Consider the following 7,436-nt stretch of genomic DNA (forward strand, 5'->3'; position numbering starts at 1 on the left):
GCTGTGTGACTTTGGACAAGTCACTTAACTTCTCTGTGCCTCAGTTACCTCATCTGTAAAATGGGGATTTAGACTGTGAGCCCCACGTGGGGCAACCTGATCACCTAGTATCCTTTCCAGTGCTTAGAACAGTGCTTTGCACATAGTAAGCACTTAAATGCCATCATTATTATTATTATTGTCATCCAGGAGATGTTGTGGAGTAAGAGCCAGCAGGATCCTGGGGACTTGACTTTGAACTTTCATAGAAGAAGGAATAATTAGATATTCCCACCTACCAGGCACTGCCCAGGAATAACATCTTGAGGAGACGCCCAGTGTGATTCATGCTGTCCATTCTTTATCCTTTATGCATTGAAATGACCGAATGCAGGACACACACGTGGTGGTGATATACAGTCCAGTGAGCAGAGATCCATGCAGACCTTGACCAGTGTATCAAAAACAATTTTGCAACAAGCATCGCAAAATGAAAATTCCATTTGTGTCAGCCATGTTTATGGTGTACCTTCCATGAAATTGCACTGAGCAGCCATATCACTGGATCATATAACCTTCACCCAAGTTCACACCAGTAAAGGCAATGTTGCTTTAAGAGGCATATTTCATATTTATGCCCGAGCAGTAAAACAGAAAGGGGTCTGCTAGGTAGGATTTCTCCAAATCTTGTTCATGGATTTTTATGTACAGGGAATGCATGTGTGGTCTCTATATCAGCCAGTCAGCAATGGTGTGGGCCCTTTGGAGAAGAAACTTTGGAAAGACAGGAGGTAGCATCCAACTCAGCACACAAACCCTGACATTAGAAGAGTCTGTTATGAAGGGAGTTGTCCTCTAGCTCTTCCTCTCCCGCTCCCTCTGGATGACATTTCCCTGTCAGTAGGGGTATGTACAAAGGAAATAGACATATTTAAAAGCAAAACCACAGAAGAAACCAACTGTGCCCCAATTTTTTCGTTTGGGTTACTTATACTCAACTTTGTGTCCAAACTCTTTCCTCAGGAACTCACACTGCCGAAGTGGTCATTCATAGCTAGATGATTTTCCAAAGCATTGATAACTGATTCTCCCATTTGGTCGAGTCTTTTCACTGTGCAAGACGTTATACCTGTGTATTGGGAACCCCCCCCCCCCCCCCAAAACCAAACAAAACGGTATTGATCCTGAGCTGCTCTGAAATTATTCGCCACTTATACCAGGAGGATATTGCTGCTATGAGGAATTTTGTGAAAGAAATTCCATCAGCCTGATTGCTTTAGGACTGTAAATGACTAATAACTGGAGAACACGGGCAGAGGACTGAATTCCTGAAGACAGAATTTGGTCTTGGTATCGTGAATATTTCCCGATCCGATTATAAAAGTTGTGCTTTACTTCTTTTTGAGTGACTTTAGGCACATTTGCCAAGTATAATCGCCCAGAGTAATTTTTTAATCATTCATATTTTTCTAAGAATCAGTCTCATAATTTTAAATAACTCAGCTAATTTAAAATGGACTAATGTAATTAGGAAGAGTAGGAGATCCCTAACTTCTACAAAAAATAATTCTTCCAAGTAGTAATGACTCAAGTTGCTTGAGATTGTCTACTTGAACTTTATTGAACAAGAGCTTTTTGTTTTTTTAGATTCCGGGTGAAATGATAAGAACATAAGAATTTTGCCCATTTCAGTTGTCTGCATAGCAGCTGTTTGGCTATCCTGCTGCATTTTCTGCACAAGTTCCACCCAGTGAAGCTGTGTACTGTTGAGCATCACTTTAATGCTGTTCATTTTCTTTTGATTCAGGAAATGTTTGTGATTTTGCTTGGTCAATGGATTTTAAAGATGGAATGTAGGTGAGGCTGATGGCTCTTTTGAAGAAGTCTGGTCAGTCGGTCAGTCAATCATATTTATTGAGCACTTACTGTGTGCAGGACACTGTACTAAGCGCTTGGGAGAGTACAATACAACAGTGAACAGACACATTTCCTGCCCACAGCGAGCTTATAGTCTAGAGGGACAATTTGGTGCTTCTGTGATGGGCCCAGGTCTCACAACTAGGCAGAAGGGTGGCTAGGACTTCAGTTCTGAAATCTTGCAGTTTGATCTAAAGCTTAAGGCCATGATGTCACCTCACCCTGAGAAGTGGTGTTGCCTAGTGGATAGAACACGGGTCTGGTGGTCAGAAGGACCTGGGTTTTAATCTCAGTTCCGCCACTTGTCTGAGGTGTGACCTTGGGCAAGTCACTTCACTTCTCTGTGCCTCAGTTCCCTCAACTGTAAAATGGAGATTAAGACTGTGAGCCCTCTGTGGGACAGAAACTGTGTCCACTCCAATTATCTTGTATCTACCCCAGCACTTAGAAAAGTGCCTGGCACATAGCAAGCACTTTAACAAATACCATAACTGCAACTATTACTGACTATGATGGTCTCTCAGAGAGCATGCTGGCCTTCTTGATTCTTTTTCTTCTTTTTCCATTTTTGGTCTATCAGAACACCAGTGGTCAGTGTACTGCTTAGGTAGCAGAATCCTGGGAGCACCTTCAGTTCTCTATTGTTAATGAAGATCTCCTGCTCCATGTACAGTTTTGCTGGTTTATTACCTCAATTTTTGCCAGTCCCTACACTAGATTGATTCTGCCAAGTGATTCACCTTGTTTTCTGTCATGTGAAGCACTTCTCAGTCATCATATGCATCATTAGGGGTTTTGGTGCCAATGTGGTAACTGAGAAGTAATGGTTTTTGGTGAAAGGGCAGATGGAAGTAGGGGAGTGACAGTAAGATGAAACAGGGAACACTTGGGCTCTCATAGGTCAAAAACACAGTCTCTTTTCCTTGGTCAGGAATTTGGGTTACCTCTGATGGCTGTAAGTGCTTTCTCGGGCTGTCCTAAGACATCCTTTCTCTAGTTTCTCTTCCCGCCCCTACTCTGCCCCACCAAGTGCTTCCCACATAAGAGTGGCTTCCCACAAGGAGGACAGCTGAAACCTGCCAAAATGCTGCGAAGGTCCACAGGCCCAGACACAGCATCTGCCTTCTCCCAGGGCAACAGGAGAAACGGACCAGGCAGACAGCAGGTAGATGTGCAGCGGGAGGGTTTTGCATCACTAAGCAGTCAGCAAGTAGAAGGCAGCAGGAAAGTAACAACATGTGCATCCCCTCTTGCTATCAATTACACTTGTACCTGCCAGAATTCTACATACGTTGGAGCATTTCCTTGTGCCGGCAAACACAGTGTTTGAGAAAGGCAATGATTAACACCACTGGCAAAAACAGTCAAGGTGTACCGTGTCCTGCCTTGTTCTTTGACATATCTCTGCTGAAGTATCTCCATCCCTAGATGGGGTTTCTCCATTTCCTACCTTTTTAACCACTGATTGACCGGTCACCTGTGTGTGCTGGTTACTATACAGTAGAACAGAATATGCAAATAACATGTTGTCAGCTCCAGAGGACTTGACACTTTAAAGAGGCTGGCTGGGTGGACACGTGAAGGCTTCTTCATGGTTTTACTTTGTTCCCATAGTTTGGGTAAGCAGATTTTTCCTCTTGTTAGTGAGGTGTCAAAAGGATTGGGATGTGGGTGGGTGAAATTTTTAGGGGGTAGTTAATCTCATCGCAGAACAGCACATAAGTATTGGCATCATGGAGGGAACAGACTAAAGCTGCATCTAGAGAGTTGAGGGAAACACTTTAATGGGCAAACTATCTCTCTCCTTTTAATTCATATTTGTTTCCAAAGATAAGGCAGAATGGCCTATGGAAAGACCTCGGGGCTGGGAGTCAGGATTACCGAGTTCTAATCCTAGTTTCGTCCCTGGTCTGTTGTGTGACTTTGCGAAAGGCTTTGACTACCATCTCTACACAGATGACACGCAGATCTACATCTCCGCCCCTGTCCTCTCCCCCTCCCTTCAGGCTCGCATCTCCTCCTGCCTCCAGGACGTCTCCACCTGGATGTCGGCCCGCCACCTAAAACTCAACATGAGCAAGACTGAGCTCCTCATCTTCCCTCTCAAACCCGGTCCTCTCCCAGACTTCTCTATCACCGTGGATGGCACGACCATCCTTCCCGTCTCTCAGGCCCGCAATCTCGGTGTCATCCTTGACTTGTTCCTCTCGTTCACCCCACACATCCTATCCGTTACCAAGACCTGCCGGTTTCACCTCTACAATATCGCCAAGATCCGCCCTTTCCTCTCCACCCAAACGGCTACCTTACTATTACGGGCTCTCGTTATATCCCGGCTAGACTACTGTGTCAGCCTTCTCTCTGACCTCCCTTCCTCCTCTCTCGCCCCGCTCCAGTCTATTCTTCACTCCGCTGCCCGGCTCATCTTCCTGCAGAAACGATCTGGGCATGTCACTCCCCTTCTTAAACAACTCCAGTGGTTGCCTATCGACCTCCGCTCCAAACAAAAACTCCTCACTCTAGGCTTCAAGGCTCTCCATCACCTTGCCCCTTCCTACCTCTCCTCCCTTCTCTCTTTCTACCGCCCACCCCGCACGCTCCGCTCCTCTGCCGCCCACCTCCTCACCGTCCCTCGGTCTCGCCTATCCCGCCGTTGACCCCTGGGTCACCTCCTCCCGCGGTCCTGGAACGCCCTCCCTCCTCACCTCCATCAAACTGATTCTCTTTCCCTCTTCAAAACCCTACTTAAAAATCACCTCCTCCAAGAGGCGTTCCCAGACTGAGCTCCTCTTCCCCCTCTACTCCCTCTGCCATCCCCCCTTCACCTCTCCGCAGCTAAAGCCTCATTTTCCCCTTTTCCCTCTGCTCCTCCACCTCTCCCTTCCCATCCCCACAGCACTGTACTCGTCCGCTCAACTGTATATATTTCGTTACCCTATTTATTTTGTACATCGCCTTGATTCTATTTAGTTGCCATTGTTTTTACGAGATGTTCTTCCCCTTGACGCTGTTTATTGCCATTGTTCTTGTCTGTCTGTCTCCCCCGATTAGACTGTAAGCCCGTCAAACGGCAGGGACTGTCTCTATCTGTTGCCGACTTGTTCATCCCAAGCGCTTAGTACAGTGCTCTGCACATAGTAAGCGCTCAATAAATACTAGTGAATGAATGAATGAAAGTCACTTAATCTCTCCGAGCCTCATTTATAAAATGGGGACAAGATACCTTCTTAGATTGCGAGCCCCTAGTGGAACAGGAATTGGGACTGATCTGATTATATTGTATGTACCTCAGTGCTTCCCCTCTCAGGTCGCACCTGGAGAGTTTCCAGTACTCTACCAGCCTCGACTATAGGAGGGAGAGTCAAGTAGAGGACTACTCATTCCATTTCAAGCTTGGGTAGTGGCTAGAGAGTGGAAGGCAATCTGCTACAAGTCAAAACCTACCTGTACTGGGCAGCAGCAGCATGGGAGAGAGTCAAGGGTGGATACTCAAGTTTTCTGCATGGAAGGAGGCAATGGTAATCCACTTCCGTATTTTTACCGAGAAAACTCTATGGATCCACTACCAGAATGACTGCAGATGGAGTTGGGGCGTTCTGGGAGAGATGTGTCCATGGTGCCACTATGGGTTGGAGATGACGTGACAGCAAAAGACAAGACCTCTTGTTTTAATCTCAGTTTTAATCTCAGAGAAAGGATGTCTTAGGACAGCCTGAGAAAGCACTTACAGCCATCAGAGGTAACCCAAATTCCTGACCAAGGAAAAGAGACTGTGTTTTTGACCTATGTGAGCCCAAGTGTTCCCTGTTTCATCTTACTGTCACTCCCCTACTTCCATCTGCTTAGCACAATACTATGGCACATAGAAAGCACTTAATATATTTTATTGTTATTATTGTTATATATACCACTAATGATGAATGATAATGATAATTCTAATAATATGCTAATAATTATAATAATATGATAATGATACTGATGAATCCTTCTTTCTGCCATTCTGCGTGCCAGTGCCTGTCCAGTTGACTGCTGCAGCACGATCAATCCATCAGTTGTATTCATTGAGTGCTTACTGTGTACAGAGCACTGTACTAAGCTCTTGGGAGCATATAATATAACAGAGTTGGTTGTGCACAGGGAATATATCTAACAGCTCCGTTATATTGTACTCTCCCAAGCACTACAGTGCTCTGCACACAATAAGCACTCGATAAATATGAATAACTGATTGATTGATTGGTAGACATGTTCCCTGCCCACATGGAGCTTACAGTCTAGAGGGCAAGACAGACATTAAAATAAACAACAGATATGTATTCAAGTGCTGTGGGGCTGAGGGTGTGATAATAGAAGGTACAAAATCCAAGTGCAAGAGTGAAGCAAAAGGGAGAGGGAGTAGGGGAAATGGGGAACTTAGTCAGGGAAGGCCTCTTGGAGGAGATGTGCTTTTAAGCCTAAGGCAGGCTAGTAATTTATTTATTTCATTTATTTTAATGTCTGTCTTCTCCTGTAGACTGGTAAATCCCTGTAGGCAGGGATTGTGCCTACCAACTCTTATGTGGTATACTTTCCCAAGTGTTCAGTACAATGCTCTGCACACAGAAACCACTCAATAAATAGAGTTGATTGATTGAATGGTTGAATGAATCAACAATCTAGTAGAGTATTCCTCTCATTGCTTGTCAGGAAATATTTCTAATTCTGAATTTGTGGAACCTAAATTAATACTGTACTTTGAAAAAACAACAACCCTATATATATTTCTATATATCTATCTATGCTAGATAGCTATATCTATATATATAGATTTGGATGCATATCTCCTTGGCCCTTATGTATATGTGTTTCTTAAATTATACGCTTAATTACTTATTTTGATTACCCTGTTGGTAAATACTGTTATATCTGTCTCTCCCATTAGAGTGTAAGCTTTTTTGGGGCAGAGACACAATCAGTCAGTCAGTAGTATCTATTGACTTCCTACTGAAGGCAGAGAACTTCACTAAGTGCTTCAGAAAGTTTAGTAGAATTAGACAAGATCTCTGCCATTGAGGACCTGATAATCTACCGTGTGCAGAAAACTTTATTGAATGCTTGGGAGAGCACAGTAGAGTTAGTAGACTCCATCCCTGCTCTCAACAAGCTCTCAGTTTACGGTGTGCAGAGGGTGAGAATAGGAAGCTACCACGTTTCCAAGGATAGAAGAAGGTCTGGAAGAAGCCCTGATGGTGGCAATTCCTCAGCAGCAACCATCAATCGGAAGGTGAAAGAGCTTTTGGGAACCTGCTTTTTATGATATTTGTTAAGTGTTTACTATATGCCAGGCGCCAAACTAAGCACTGGGATAGATACAAGCTAATCTGGTTGGTCACAGTCCATGTCTCATATGCAGCTCACAGTCTTAATCTCCATTTTACAGATGAGGTAACTGAGAAGTGAAGTGACTTGTCCTGAGGGTGTGGTAATAGAGGGCACAAATCCAAGTGCAAGAGTGATGCAGAAGGGAGAGGGAAAGAGGAAATGAGGGCTTAGGGAAGGTC

The 7,436-nt window shown here is 44.5% G+C and overlaps 1 non-coding gene across 1 annotated transcript; it reads left to right on the forward strand.

Moving 5' to 3' along the window:
• The first annotated feature begins 5,193 nt into the window (after positions 1–5,193).
• On the forward strand, positions 5,194–5,330 carry LOC114808433. Its single transcript, XR_003756281.1, has one exon. It is a non-coding gene; the product is annotated as a small nucleolar RNA SNORA7 (small nucleolar RNA).
• Positions 5,331–7,436: the final 2,106 nt, after the last annotated feature.

The sequence above is a fragment of the Ornithorhynchus anatinus genome, chromosome X5 (genome assembly GCF_004115215.2).
Source record: "Ornithorhynchus anatinus isolate Pmale09 chromosome X5, mOrnAna1.pri.v4, whole genome shotgun sequence".
NCBI classification, from domain to species: Eukaryota; Metazoa; Chordata; class Mammalia; order Monotremata; family Ornithorhynchidae; genus Ornithorhynchus; species Ornithorhynchus anatinus.